The sequence below is a fragment of the Coenobita brevimanus genome, chromosome 68 (assembly GCF_032717465.1).
Source record: "Coenobita brevimanus isolate Jiangsu-jjx chromosome 68, ASM3271746v2, whole genome shotgun sequence".
Taxonomy (NCBI): domain Eukaryota; kingdom Metazoa; phylum Arthropoda; class Malacostraca; order Decapoda; family Coenobitidae; genus Coenobita; species Coenobita brevimanus.
In genome coordinates, this window is record NC_137021.1 from 40,281,573 (window position 1) to 40,297,944 (window position 16,372).

The window sequence follows — 16,372 nt, forward strand, 5'->3', positions numbered from 1 at the left end:
TTTTGTTATTGAAACAGGTCTTTTCAAAGTGTTGTGTCACACCAACCATGAAAACAGGTGTATGTAGGTGTGGGGAGATTACTAGACTGTGGGGAGATAAAGTAGGCTGTGGAGAGTAGGCTTGTAGGTACAGGGGTTGGAAATAACCAGCTTTTCGCATGAAAAGAAAGCTCTTCATTGTGTTCTGTAACACCTACCATGAAAATAGTTGTGTTTGTAGATGTGGGGAGATAACTAGTGTGGGGAGTAGCCCTACAAGGCCTTGGTGGTACTTGGGGAGAAAAATTTTGGAGCAACCATAATCTCTTGTGGAAAGCCTCCAGTTCAGTGGGATTTGTCATACCAGCCATAAAAACAGGCGTGTATGTAGATGTGGGGAGATAAAACAGGTGTGGGGAGGCCTCATAATTATTCCAAAACTAACACATACCCATATATATGTTTATAACCATCAAGGACATCAAAATAAAGTTGAATAATGCTATAAATGCATGCATAAGAAAGGGGAAAAAAGCAATAATTTGTTTCCGATTTCTCATTTTACTGTCTCAACTTCTCATTACACATTTATCACACCTTTACAATTATCACATTATCATTACGCTTCATCACACTTATCAATAAATAAGATGCGTCTTATGTAGTACAACATACAGCATTCTCCAACTACGTACGTACAGAAACTGGTAGGTACGCAGTGAGAAATGAACAGAGTGAGGTGTAAAAATTTGGGAAGAAGTAGAAATAATATGAAACAGGTACTTACATCAGGCCTGACACTCGGGGGCCTGCTGGGGGTTGGAAGGATAGTGAGTGACAAGGAGGGAGAGATTGGGTGGGGTTTGGGAGGGGGACGAGGCTAGCAGGGAGGGAGGAGGGGCAAGAGAGGGTGGGAAGGGACGCAGGTTGTTGTGGGAGGAGAGATGCAGTTGTGTGAAGGGGTGGGAGAATGATAGGGGACAAGGAGGGCGTGGGGGAGTGGAGTAGTGGGTGGCATGGAGGCGGCTGAGTGGGGGGTGCCCCCCCACGCCACATCAGGGGCGAATTCTCATTGGCTTGAAGCCATGTACGTCATAATCGGGGTGGAGCAAGCGCTCCACAGTTTTTTACAGGCCATGTTCAATTGATGCAATTAGGCATTTTGGCATAAAACTCAAATTGCATCAATTGATGCAATTAGGAATTAAGGGGTTAAGCATACAGTTAGCCAGTTATTCAGACAAATGTAAAATATACCCATGGGGAAACTTCCTTATTGTTGTTACACATAAATAAACAGGTACCTAGCTTATTATTATTATTACTATAATTATTATTATTATTGTTATTATTATTATTATTATAGTGAGGCTTCTCCATATATATGAAAAAGCTTACTGTTTTCCCTAACGGCCATGCCACGTTGAGTACACCGCTTCCCGTCCGATCAGCGAAGTTAAGCAACGTTGGGTCTGGTTAGTACTTGGATGGGTGACCGCCTGGGAACACCAGATGCTGTTGGCATCCCTACGTGTCCAGTGGGGTTGGTGGAGGATTAGTGCCCCTCCCTGTAAAACAATTAACTCTAAGCCCTTGACCACCCCGTTTGGGATACATGGCGTCTGGCAATGGATGGATGGATGGATTTTTCTTTCCACTTACTCTTTCTTAGATCTTTATGATGTTCTGCAGGAAGGTGCCCTATGGTAACCCAAGTACTTCTGCAAAACATGAATGAGTTTGACCTATTTTAAGGCCATTTACTCATTTGGTGCAAAAATTACATATTTAAAATTGACATATCTGAAAAAAAAATTAAGATACAAGTGTTTAGTTGATTATCTTATGATAAAAAAAAAAAAAAAAAAAAAAGGTTGAGAATTTTCGCTGAATATTATGGTATATAGCCCAATGGGAAGTTCTGAATTCAGAATTACTCTCTTCCGTGTTTTCTCCTAACACATTTTAGAAAAAAACAAAACAGTGTTTAGCTGATTATCCTATCATAACAAAAAAAGATTGGGGAGAATTTTGGCAGAATACTTTGCTATACAGCCTAATGGGAAGTTCTGAATTCAAATCTCCTCCATGTTTTCTCAGAACACATTTTAGAGAGAAAATAGCAAATGCTCTAAAGCTGTAACTTTACAGTTTTGAAAGAAATATGGTTACAGATAAGTATACAGTTAGCCAGTTAAAACTGTGCAAATATATATGTTGTGTTCATATGAAGTTATTAGGCAGTGAACACAAAAGCAGCCTTCGCATAACTACAAAGACAGTCATTACCAAAAATAGTTATGGCGAAGCTTCCTTATTGTGGCTACACAATGAGTAAATAGGTAACTATTTATTACAGTATTATCATTATTTTTAATAATACAATTATATTACAATAATCATAACATTGATGATGATGATCATGATGATGATAACAATAATAATATCAATAAAAAAAATACCTAGTTAATTATTAACTTATTTTGTTGCCTCAGTTAGGATGCTTTGCTATAACTATTTATAGTATATACAAAAATTTCTGAAATTTTTGTATCATAAACAAGTCTGTGACCTTTGAAAGTAGTTCAAGGTCATTCATATTTGGAACATGTACTTAGATTAACCTAAGGTAGCTTCTTGTATAATATCAACAAGATATGAAGAAAAATGTGTGAAAGAAAGAAATGAAGCATGGGTACATTTTACATTTCTCTCAGTAACTGGCTAACTATATGTGTAACGGTAACCATTTTCCTTTCAGATGATAAAAAGGACAACAGCTATATTTATGTAAAGTTACAACTTACAGGTTTGTGTTTGTTTGTTTGTTTGTTTGTTTTTTCTTTCTAAAAACGAGTTATAAAGAAAACACTGAGCAGACTTAAATTAGGTGCTTTCAGCCAGGATAAATGGCAAAAGAGTCAGACAAAATTCATAGGAAACTATTTCATCACAGGGTTTTCAACCTAATAGCTGTATCTCAATTAGTTTCTGAGATATTTCAATTTCAAATATACAAATTTTGCAATATAAATGAGTACATCACCTTCACAAATAGGTCAAGCTTATTTATATTTGGCACAAGAGGGTATCTTCCTGTATAATATAATGAAGATACAAGAAAAAAGTGCAAAAAAAATATGTATACTTACCATAACAATAAGCTTTGCAATACATATGATGAAGCTTAATAATGATAAAAACCAGATACCTATTTACTTTTTGTGTAGCCACACTAAGAAAGCTTCTCCATATCTATTTATGACATATCAGGTAAGAAACTGTGACATTAGAAACAAGTCTGTGACCTTTAAAAGTTGTTCAAGGTCATTGATAATTGGAACATGTATTTAGATTAACCTAAGGTACAGTAGCCGCTTGTGTAATAGCGACAAGATCTGAAGATAAAGGTGTGGAAGAACACATGGATACATTTCACTGTCTATCTATCTATCTATTGCCAGACGCCTTAATCCCGTAAGGGGTGGCCACAGACAAATCGCCTCCATATCCCCTGCCATTTCACTTCCCTGCTCCCAGCTCACTCACCCCTCCCTCATATACCTCTCCACTCCACCCCTCCATCTCATCCTTGGCATTTCACATTTGTCTAAATACCTGACTAACTGTATGCCTATCTGTAACTATATTCCTTTCAGATAATAAGACGGACAGCATCTGTATTTATGCAAAGTTACGGCATTACAGCTTTTTTTTTTTTTTTTTCTAAAACGAGTGTTATGAAGGGAGATTTGCCAGTTAGGTAGTCTCGTACCTTCAAGACGTTTCTGGTACCGTAAGTTCCTGTACGAGTAAGAGTTGCCAGTTAGCCTGCTGTTTGTGAGCGTATTTATTTCGTAAGTTATGCATTAATTTAATGTGCTTTTTCTCAATAATGTTTTATTTAAGTGATTGCTTGTTAAGTGATGTGAATTAAGTTCGTATGGTAAATGATTTAGAGTGTTATGTAATGTAAGAAAACTCTTTACATGTTTTGATATCCGAGTTGGCAATGTTGTTCTCGTAAAATGTAGAAGTTTCGAGAGTAATGCAAGCTTATATAAGATGGTGTAGAGACTATTACAAGTTTAGTCGGGTGTCAAGTCAGTTTGAGTGAAGTGCAATCAGTTTTGGTTCAGTTTGGGTTTAGCGCAGTGTCAGTGTCAGTGAAGGTTGTAAATTTTTGGTACTTGTGATCACAGTGGCAAACAGTGACGGGTTATTGAAGTTTGTATATCACTGGAACTTGAGAAGACAGTGAAGTGTATTAAGTGAAATTACTGTCAGTGAAGATTATTTTCAGTACTTCTGTAATAAGTGAAGTGTTAGCAAGCATAAAGTGTACAAACTGTGATGTGTTGTTAAACATTAAGAGTAACTGCAATCAGTAAAGTGTGTATAGTCCCAGTGTTTGTGAGAACAGCGAATTGGAAAGCATTATGTGGAATTATTTGGAAAATAAAGACAGTGAACCTTAAGGAGCCAGTGTTTATTTCCGCCTCAGCTGATCTTGTGTACTGCACACCTAAAGGCTGACCATAGGAAAAACAACTCGCCGGGCAACGTCCTTCCTGTACTGTACTACTGCTGTTGGAGCCTGTGGCAGTGTGAGGACTGGGATGTAACACGAGTTACAAAGTAAACATTGGGCAGATTAGAATTCGGTGCTTTTCGCAAGGCTAATGGCAAAATATTCAGTCAAAATTTTCGGCATGCTTTTCTTCATTGGATTTGCAACTAAAAATCACTGTATCTCAGTTAGTTTCTGGGATGTTTAATTTCAAATATAGTAATTATTATTATTATTATTTTTACGTGCCCACTCCGGGCAAAAGCTCCAGTGCCTATTCCTAAGTCCCAGTAGTCCTCCTTGGGGCCCAGTAGTCCTCCTACATCTCCACATGTCACCACTTCGGCGCTAATACCCACCATCCATACTGAATACATGTTAGGGCTGTCTCATACTGGACTGGTGTACTGGTATTAGCGGGGGTACTTCTATGACATGTCGGCGGGTCATCTGGTACATCAGAAAAGTCTGCTTTTATGAAATTCAGCTCCTTAACTGTTCCCTGTCCCAGCCAGGATTCAAACCTGGGCCCATTAGGACTGCAGGCCACCACGTTACCGATTCTTCCACCGCCTTCCCATAAAAGGAGTAAATCACTTTAAAAAATTGGTCAAGGTCATTTATATTTGGCACAAGTACTCGTACTTGGGTTACCCCAGGGTACCTTCCTGTATAATATCATCAAGCTCTAAAAAAAAAAAAAAAAAAAAAAAAGACATATAATATCACTTACCAGAACAACAAGTTTCGCCATGTGAATGGCGAAGCTTAATAATACATAGTTACCAATTTACTTTTTGTGTGGTCAGACTGAGGAGGCTTCACCATAAGTATTTATGGTATACAAGGCATGAGACTTTGGCATCATAAACAAGTCTATGGCCTTGAAAGTTAGTTCAAGGTAATTCATAACTGGAACATGTATTTAGCTTAACCTAAGGTACAGTAGCATCTTGTATAATAGCAACAAGATCTGAAGATAAAGGAATAGAAAAACGCATGGGTACCCTTTACATTTGTCTCAATAATAGGCTAACACTATGCTTAACTGTAACCGTATTCCTTTCAGATAATAAGAGGGACCACAGGTATATATCTCTTTAAAGTTACAGCTTTGCAGCTTTTGTAGTTTCTTTAAAAACGTGGTACAAATATATCAATGAGCAGATTTAAATTAGGCACTATCCACTAGGCCAAATGGCAAAATATTCAGCCAAAATTATTAGGAAATATCGTTATCTTTAGATTTTCAACCAAATAGCTTTATTTGAATTAGTTTCTGAAATTTTTCAAGTATGCAAATTTTGCACCAAAATTGAGTACATGACTTTCAAAATCGGTCAAGGTCTTTTAGGTTTGGCACTAGTAATTAGGTTACCCTTGTGCACCTTCCTGTATAATAAATTATCATCAAGATCTAAGAAAAATGAAGTTCAAAGAAATAAAGTAAGAACTAGAACTCTGTAACTGTTCTGTGGACAGTCACTAGTCTCCCTTCACTATTTCATACAATGACCTTGACTCCATTGGAGAGATTAGGATTTTAAAAATCAGCATTGGCTCATACCAGGACATATAATCTGAACCATTCCGATTCCTTGCCCATCTCGCACTGAAATCTCCAGCAGACACGACCTACTTATCTCGTTTCCAACATAATACTGATATAACTTTTTCTGGCATGCCCTTGCACTGTGTGTAAAGGACTTAATATTTTTTCTATGAGCAATGGCCCATGTCAGAACACATAACCTGGGCCCTTCAGGTTCCTCACGCAGTCTCCGGTTCTCCTGAAATCGTTGCGAGACACTGAGGCGAGAATAATTATAATACCAGTGAAATCAATAGTCTTCACTTACGTAATATTTGGAGACTAATATACTTACCGAAACTGTAAGTTTTCTAATATATATATATATATATATATATATATATATATATATATATATATATATATATATATATATATATATATATATATATATATATATATATATATATATATATATATATATATATATATATATATATGGCGAAGATTAATTATACCTAATAAAACAATAAGTTTCGCCATCTATAGGATAAGGCTTAGTAACTTTTGCATTTTCCTTCTCACCGGTTTATCAGTTATTATTATATTATTAAGAAGTTCATTCTCTTTATCATCATCATCATCATCCGGACCTCCTTTCCCAACCTAGGGCAGGGTGAGGGGTAGCAACGTCCTGACAGCTAAAGTTTGCCCTTTTCAATGGACCATGCATCCATTCACTCATCATTCAATCCCCCGGAATTCTGGCTTTATCTGAATTGCCAAAAAGCTTTCACCACATTCTGTAGCTTCACACAAACGTATCCGATAGAGTAAATTCAAACGATGTCACGTTAAAATTGGGTACCAAATCCCTGATTATGCACTTCTCACAACATTCATCCAGCCAGCTCGATCTCTTGTCAGTCCCCTAGTCTCACCGACTTCCATACTTCTCGTCCTCACACACTCATCCACCATAGCCCTCCATCTTCTCCTTGGCTCACCTCGCCTCCTCCCTTCTTCAGATTCACTCAGGTATACCTTTTTCACCACTCTATTGTTTTCCATTCTCTCCACATGATCATACCATCTCAGTATATTCTCCTCGATTCTGGTGTCCACAGACTTCCTCACTCCCCAACTTTCACGAATCAAATTATTTCGTATCCTAATCACTCTTTGTACTTCACATACATTCCTCAGCAGTCCCATCTCCACTGCTCTCAATCTTGATTTTTCATTTTCCTGCCAAACCAGTCTCATATTTGAACTCTCACACCAATTCCAGTCTCTCTTCATTCTCTGTAACATCACACTGGGAGTCACCTTCTCTCTCGATTACCATCACTTTACTCTTTTCTACATTTACTCTCAAGGCAAGGTGCTCACAGACATCAGCAAAACTCTGCACTAGCCTACCAAACTCTTGTCCGGTATTTGCAAGTAGCACTGCATCATCGGCATACAACAAGTTTGAGATATTCCATCCATCACCATTTATTACCAACGCCATCTCTCTCTACATTACTCATGTGTTTACTTCTCTCATCACCCTATCCATTCCATATATATATATATTGAACAACCATGGGAACAGCACACAACCTTGTCGCACTCCCACATTGATAGTGAACCATTCTCTTAGAATCCAGTTTATCCTTACACATGCCCCACTACCATCATAAAAACTCTTGGCGGCATCTAGCAGCTTACCATCTACACCGTACATGCGCAAAACCTTCCACAATCCTCCCTTGTCCACTTTGTCGTATGCTTTTTCCAGATCCATAAAGGCCATAAACACCTTATAGTCTTTCTCACAAGCCTTCTTCATTATCCCCCTCACTGCAAATATTTGATCGGTAGAGAGGCGGCCTGCAGTCCTGATGGACCCAGGTTCGAATCCCGGCTGGGGCAGGGAACAGTTTAAGGATTTGAATTTCATAGAAGCAGACTTTCCTGATCTACCAGATGACCCGCCGACATGTCATAAAAGTACCCCCGCTAATACCAATACACCAGTCCTGTATGAGACAGCCCTAGCATGTGTTCGGTGTGGACGGTGGGTGTTAGCGCCGAAGTGGTGACATGTGGAGGTGTAGGAGGACTACTGGGCCTTGGGATAGGCTACTGCCCTCTGAAGCCTTTGCCCAGAGTCGGACACATAAAAAAAAAAAAAAAAAAAAAAAAAAAAACTCCTAAGGCCACCCTCTTCATCACTCACTAGGACTTCTGATATCTCTTTCTCTATAATATTTTTTCCTTATACCTTCCCTACAACACTCTATAAACTTATGCCACGATAATTCTTGCACTCACTTTGCTCACCTTTATTTTTGTACAGGGGTACAATCGCAATCTTTTTCCACTCTGCTGGCACAGCTTCACTCATCCATGCCTTCTTACATACTTTCAAAGAGCACTTCATTCCATTCTCTCCACTACACTTAATCATCTCTGCATATACTCGTACCTCATCAACTCCAGCTGTCTTCTCATTATTCAGCTCGCTTCAAAGCGTTCTTCACCTGTGCGAGTGTCACGTTTCCTGGCACTGCATTCCTCTCTGCACACCCCCAAACCAATCATGTTTACAGCCGCTCTGCTCTCTCTGTTCTCATTCATCCGGCTTTCAAAGTATTCTTTCCATCATGTTTACAGCCGCTCTGCTCTCTCTGTTCTCATTCATCCGGCTTTCAAAGTATTCTTTCCATTTGGTCCTTACCTCATCCCCATGGGTTATTAACCTACCACTTACATCCTTCACACTTTCACATTTCTTTCTGCTGTCACTTCTACATTTCCGCATCTCTTTTCAGAATAACTTCCAAATTTCTGAGTATATTGCATTCATTTTTCTTCCTAGATCATCATTTACTTCCTTCTTTTTCTTGTTCATTAGTCTTTTTAAGTGTTTTTTTTTAATGCGAGGAAGAAGGAACCAAAGGCCATGAGCCCTCAATAACAGTTCCCTCCAAGAGAAAAACAAAGTACAATAGAGAGCCAAATTCAAGATCCCATCATTTCGAGATGCCTGGACACACTGCGTTTGAAAGACTGGAGATCATAGGCAGCTGGAAATACAGACAGAGGGAGACAGTTCCAGAGTTGACTTGTTGCATATATGAAGGACTGGGAGTAACGGTTAACTCTTGCATTAGAGAGTTGGAGAGAAAAGGGATGAGAGTTTGCTACTAGACGGGTGTTGCGTGCCCATCGTAGAGGTGGAGGAATGCATGCAGACAGCTCAGAGGAGTAGTGACCATTGAAGTAGCGATAGAAAAGAGATAAAGATGCAACAGTGTGGCGAAGAGACAGAGGTTGAAGGGAGTCAGTAAGAGGAGGAGAGATAATGAGACAAAAAGCCTTTGACTCCACCCCATTGAGAAGAGCTGTATGCGGGGAGCCTCCCCACACATGAGAGTTGTACTCCACACAGGGGTGGATAAAATCCCTGTATAGAGTCAACAATTGTGCAGGGGTAAAGAAAGAATGGAGTCGGCTTAGCACACCTAATCCCTTGGAAGCTGATTTTACAAGAGATGTAATATGATCTTTAAAGGAAAGTTCCGAGTAAATGAAACCCTAAGCATGTTCAAGGATGATGCAGGATTAAGCTGAATATTATTAAACATTAGTGGGTATACCTGTGGAACATATTGTCGGGTTGATAGGTGTAAGAACTGAGTCTTAGATGCATTAAAAACAACCAGATTATTTTTACCCCAGTCAAAGATACGAGCCAAGTCAGACATTAGGTGTGCCATAGCCTCATCCCTTGTTTGTTGAAGTAACTGCTGAGATGAGCGTTGTAGGAACCGAATGGAAAGGTCAAGGGTGGAGTCATCAGCTTATGAGTGGATAGGGTTAGATGTACAGCTTAGAAGGTCATTGATGAATAAAAGGAAGAGAGTTGGTGATAGGACAGAGCCCTGAGGAACACCACTGTTGATAGATCTAGGAGAAGAACGATGGCCGTCTACAACAACGGCTATAGAACGACCAGAAAGGAAGCTAGCGATGAAGGCACAGATAGAAGGATAGAAACCGTAAGAGGGCAGTTTGGAAATTAAAGATTTATACCAGACTCGATCGAAAGCCTTAGAGATGTCAAGTGCAATGGCAAAGCTTTCGCCAAAGTTCCGAAAGGAGGATGACCAGGGGTCTGAAAGGTAGGTGAGAAGATCGCCAGTGGAGCGTCCCTGACGGAACCCGTACTGACGATCAGAAAGAAGTTTGTGGTGGGAAAGATGCCTTAAATTTTTTCTGTTGAGAATTGACTCAAAAACTTTTGAAATACAGGACGTTAAAGCAATTGGACGATAGTTGGAGGGTTGGGAGTGATCACCCTTCTTTGGGACTGGCTGAATGAGAGCAAACTTCCAGTAAGAAGGAAAGGTACAAGTTGACAGACAAAGGCGAAAGAGTTTGCCTAGGCAGGGTGTAAGCACAGAAGCACAGTTCTTCAGAACAACAGGAGGGACTCCATCAGGCCCATATGCCTTGTTAGTATTGAGGCCAGTGATGGCAGAAAATACATCAGCTGAAGAAATTTTAATGTCAGCCATGAGGAAGTCAGAAGGGGGAAGTGATGGAGGAACAGCACCGGAATCGTCTAAGGTGGAATTGGAGGAGAAAGTCTGTGCGAAGAGATCTGCTTTATCAGTAGAAGAAATAGCTACAGAACCATCAGAGTAGAAAAGTGGAGGGAAGGATGACGAGGTAAAGTTGTTAGAAAGGTTTTTGGCAAGGTGCCAGAAGAAGTGGGAAGCATTCGAGTTGGAGAGTTGAGAGCATGTAGTACGGATGAAATTATTTTTATCAGAGCGAAGAACAGACTTAGCACAGTTCTGGGCAGAAATGTAAAGATGATGTGATTCAGGGGTGGGTTGGCTCCAGTACCTTTTGTAGGCCCTCTCCTTGTTGCGGACAGCATTAGAACAAGCGTGATTAAACCAAGGCTTTCTTGCGTTAGACAAAGGATACGAGAAAGGAATGTATGTTTTCATGCCAGAGAGAATAACCTCCATAATGCACAAGGCACACTCAGATGGCTCCCGGCCTTGGAAGGAATAATCATTCCAGGGAAAATCAAAGAAGTACTGTCTGAGGGCCTCCCAATCCACGGCTCCAAAATGCCACAGACAACGTTTCCCTGGAGGGTCCACAGGCCGTACCGGAGTGATAGGACAGGTTAAGGTGATAAGGTTGTGATCGGAGGAGCCCAATGGAGAGAAAAGATTAACAGTGTAGGCAGAAGGATTAGTTGTAAGGAAGAGGTCAAGTATGTTGGAGCTCTCTCAAAGGCGGTTTGGGATATGGGTAGGGTGCTGTACAAGCTGCTCTAGGTCATTAAGGATAGAAAATATGTAGGCTTGATCACCAGGTGGATCATTGAAAGGAGAGGAGAGCCAAAGGTGGTGGTGAACATTGATATCTCCTAAAATGGAGATTTCAGAGAAAGGAGAAATGGATAGAATGTGTTCCATCGCAGAAGATAGCCAAAGGATTTTTGATAGAATTAGGGGATAAGTAAACAGCACAGATATATTTAGTCAGAGAATGACAGGAAAGCCGAACCCAGAGTGTTGAGAATTCAGAAAAATCGAGTTCAGGAACACGAGAGCAAGGTAAGTCGTTGCGTATATATACACAACAGCCACCTTTGGCTTTGAAATGAGTATAGAGAAAGTAGGAGGATATAGGAAAGGGTTTGCTGTCAGTTGCCTCAGACAGCTGAGTCTCAGTCAGAAAGAGAAGGTGAGGTTTAGAGGAGGAGAGGTGGTGCTCAACAGAGCGTAAGTTAGAGGAAAGGCCGCGAATGTTGCAGAAATGAAGAAAAAGTGAGTCAGACAGTGATTCCAGGCAGCTCAAGTCGTCACCAGGAGAGGGGCGGAAGGTGGGGGTATTTATGGTCCTCCCCCCCTGGGGACTCCGAGGCTGAGTGTTGTGACGCCAATATTTTTTGAATTTTGGAAAAGGAAGTGTAGTGTGTACTGTGCATGTAGTTTGGTGTAGATAGAGAAATTTGTATTGGAGAGCATGCTGGCCTACTCTCTGTGTAACTGAGACACTGAAAAAGTTCAGCAAAGGGGTATGATCAGGAACTAGTCCTGAGGGCTGATGAAATGGGAGCTCCAGCACTCCCTGTCATCAGCTTTCCATCCACCTCGGGAGTCCTGCCCTGCTCGACTGGTGCTACAGTCTACTCCTCTTGCTATCAGTACAGTATATTTGGTTCTTATCTCGCTTGAACCCCTGTTCTGTACCACTCTAGCCTCTTCTTCCTCTTTTCCTCCACTGAACTCTTAACCTCTTCACTCACCATGCCTTACCTTTCTTCTTTGTTGTTACTCTTGCCACACCACACATAGATTTAACATTCCTAACTAAGCAATCCCTATATACATTCCACAGGTTGTCCAGATCCAATTCATTCTAATTCACTGATTCTAACTCCTCCCCTATTTTGGTCCTGTATTTATCTGCCATTTCTTTGGTCCTCAGCTCTTGACTTCCAGTGTTTCACTCTAACTGCTCATCTCTCTCCTGGTCCACCTCACTCCTCTCAGCTTGATCTTGTATACCACAATCACACGATCTGACAGACCTCCACAACGCTCTTTCACGGCCCTCGTATCAGCAACCATTCCCAGCATCGACCTCTCTATGAGCACGTAATCAATCAGGCTCCTTTCAACACGATCCCCGTTCCCTCTATACTATGTATATTTATGTGCATCTTTGTGTCTGAAATACGAGTTACAAATGCACAACCTCCCTTCATGACACATATCCTTCAGTCGCTTCCCATTATCATTGTCTCCTGCTACTCCATGACAACCCATTATGTCGTCATCAGATCCAGTGCCTACTCTTCCATTCATATCGCCAATTACGATCACCTTATATCTCCTGGGCATTTATCCCACTGCTTCATCCAGCTCATCCCCAAACCTGTCTTTCTCTCCCTCACTCCTGTCATCACACGGTGAATACGCTACAATCACTCCAACTTTCACCTTCTTAAACTTGAACTTGACATACATACATCTCGAACTGAAACATTTGTAATCTCTCATTCCACTCTGCCACACCTCATTCTTCAACAAAGCAACACCTTCCTTGCATCTTCCGTGCCCATTCATGTCCGATCTTACACGTTCACACCCTCCCACTCCTCCACGTCACACCCGTCATCTTTGTTTCACACAGTGTCATCACGGCCTATCTCCCATTCTTGAACACATTCACCACTTCCACCCTCTTACTGTCCTCCTTCACACCTCTCACATTCCACGGAATTGAAATAATTTGTACAGTTATTGGAATAGATTAATCCTTGACTCTGCAAGGTTTGCTAGTAAGTTGCTTATCACAGGGATAGAATCTCATAATCTTACTTCATATTTCTTGCGACACTCTGTACTGCAGCGACTAACAGACTTTGTTGGATAGAAAAACAGATTAAGACAGATACTGTAGATGGTAAGACAGACGGACGCATCTTGAGTAAGTTATACATCCACAGAAGGAATATCAAATAACACGTGCCTGTACATAATGCAATCCCTTTGTACCGTTGTGGGTAAAGAATATGTTTTTAATGTCTCTTGTTAATGGCCTTTTTCTTTTTTTAGCCAAAACAGTCATAGTGTATCCTCCCAAAAGTCCATTATACCAAAATATTGCCCCATTAGGGTTATTAATATTGTACAAGTGTCCTCTTAATGTCTTGCTGAAATGAATGGTAAGGGAAAACAAGAAAACCTTCATCGTGTGTATCATCCCGGACACTTACCACTTCGCTAAACTTTCCACCCTACACACTGAATAAATCTCCTATTGTTTGTTTTTCTTTACCTTTTTTCATTATCTGTTTATTGTGTCTCTTTCTTCTACGCCTTAATAATCAATGCCCCTCTTTGAGTGTCTTCATTTGATTTTGATGTGTTTCCTTCTGCATCCTCCTCACCTTTTTCTTCGTACTGCTTATTATCTGTCTTCTATCTTCCTTTATCCTTTTATCACTTCCTTTCTCTTCCTCTCTTCATTGCTCCAGCTTGTTAGTAATCAGTGAAATAATATCTGTCATCCATTTACCTTAATCTTTCTTTCATTATGCCTCCCCTTACGGGTCGGTTCCGCTTCTCATAAATAGCCTACATTTATCTCTCCTTACCACTCTCTACACCCTCCCAACTCTTTCTACATCTCTCATATTCAACTGCTTCTCTCTCTCTCTCTCTCTCTCTCTCTCTCTCTCTCTCTCTCTCTCTCTTTCTCTCCACACACACAGTTATTTAGTTAGTAGTTTATTGACAAAATAAATTTACATACAATATCATATAAAAACAAAAGATTACATTCCTTCATTTTGTCCAAAAGAAAATATCATTTCCTGATAAACTGCAGAGGTAACTTATTTAAATATCTCAAAAACATCAAAAATAAAGCTACACAATTCTCTAACATAAACATCTTCATTTAACAAATCATTAATATTTGCAAACTGTAACATGGAATACCTGCCACGAAGGTGTTCACTTAGCGGGCACTCCACCAATACGTGTCGTTCAGTCTGTACCTGAGTACCATCACATACACACACTCTATCTTGGCGAGGCGTACGACTCCATCTCCCTGTCTCTATTCTCAGACTGTGTGACATCAACCTTAATCTTGAAAATGATTCGCGTTGGTAGTCAGGTATATACACATTGCTCTTATATACGTTATGTACACTCAGCAATGGATTAAGGTCTGTCTTATAAGTCATAATCTTTGTTGCTGTGTTTGGTGTATCTATAATAGTCTGTTTGATCTTCTCCAAGGGTTCACTATCAGCTTCTAAGTATATCTCATTATACAGAAATCTATATCCTGGTGTGTTCTCTCGTCTACAGAGATCATATATTGTGTTGAATGGATGGTCAATATCTGTATTTTCTAACTTAGATCTTATGAAACTTTTTCTTCTTTTTCTCACTAGTTCTACAACAGGTAGGATACCACTTTCAAGCATACATAAATTATTACTAGTGTTTTTTCTTACTCCCAACAAACACTTCACTAAAGTATTGTATTGTCTCTCTAAACTTTTCATTTTGTTGCTTAGCCATGATTCACAACTATACAGCAGTGCCGAAGTCACTGCCGCGTCAAACACTTTTTTCTTGTATATAAACGGCATCTGCGTATTGGTTGCACAAAATATTGAAAATTTATTTACAACAGCCTCGTTAGCTATCTCATGCATGTTAATCACATCGTTCATCTTGGCAGTGTCAGTGAACCACGCGCCCAGATACAAGTATCTAGGCAATTGGTTGACAGTCACACCTCCTACTCTCAAGTTTTGTCTGTCCGTTTCCTCACCATTGATAACAAAGAATGTTGTTTTCTTTTCATTGATAACCATTCCATAATCATTACAATATTTCAATACAATGTTTAGCTTTTTTTCACACATCTCTCTGTTTGTTGCTAATATTACCGCATCATCCATTAGAAGTAATATATGTAATGCTCCTAAAAAACCGTCCACTGCTATTTCATTTTTTATCATTTTTACCATATGATCAATATACAAAACAAAGAGCAAACAGCTGGTCGGGGCCCCCTGGCGAACACCAATAGACGACTCTATTACTGCTGACTTTAAGATGTTTTTTGTACAAGTATACATTGCCTTTATTGCCTTCACCATTATTCTACCACATCCTAAACGTTTTAAACTTTCTATTAATTTATCTCTAGGGACTCGATCATATGCTTTACTGAAGTCTATAAATAGTACATAGAGTTTTCTTTTCTTGTATGCCGCATAATCACATAATAGCCTTAAGGTAACAATTTGCTCAATACACCCTCGCTTTTTCTGGGCACCTGCCTGACATTTGTCTATGTCCCACCATAATCTAAGTCTGTTGAGTATCATATTATCATACAGTTTTGCCAATGTATCCATTACACTTATACCCCGATAGTTATTACACATCATACGGTTACCTGCTTTAAACAAAATTACCAGTTTATTATAACACCAAACAGTTGGATAATACATATTAGTGAACACTACGTTAAAAATCAATAATAAGAACAGTCTCCACGTTACATCGAATACACTCAGCAAAGCTGGACATATTCCTGTATAACTTTTGTTCTTGTTTAAGTCTTTTGTGGCCTGGTCAAGTTCACTCAAAGAAAATGGGTCGTCTAAAACTGGTATATATGGTAGACTTTCAAAATTGTCATTGCCAGTCTCATTTCTTTCAGCATTTTCCACG

At 39.7% G+C, this 16,372-nt stretch overlaps 1 non-coding gene across 1 annotated transcript; it reads left to right on the plus strand.

The window, feature by feature from the left end:
- Positions 1 to 1,384: 1,384 nt before the first annotated feature.
- Positions 1,385 to 1,503, plus strand: LOC145405929 (5S ribosomal RNA). The gene has a single exon (XR_013898466.1). It is a non-coding gene; the product is annotated as a 5S ribosomal RNA (ribosomal RNA).
- Positions 1,504 to 16,372: the final 14,869 nt, after the last annotated feature.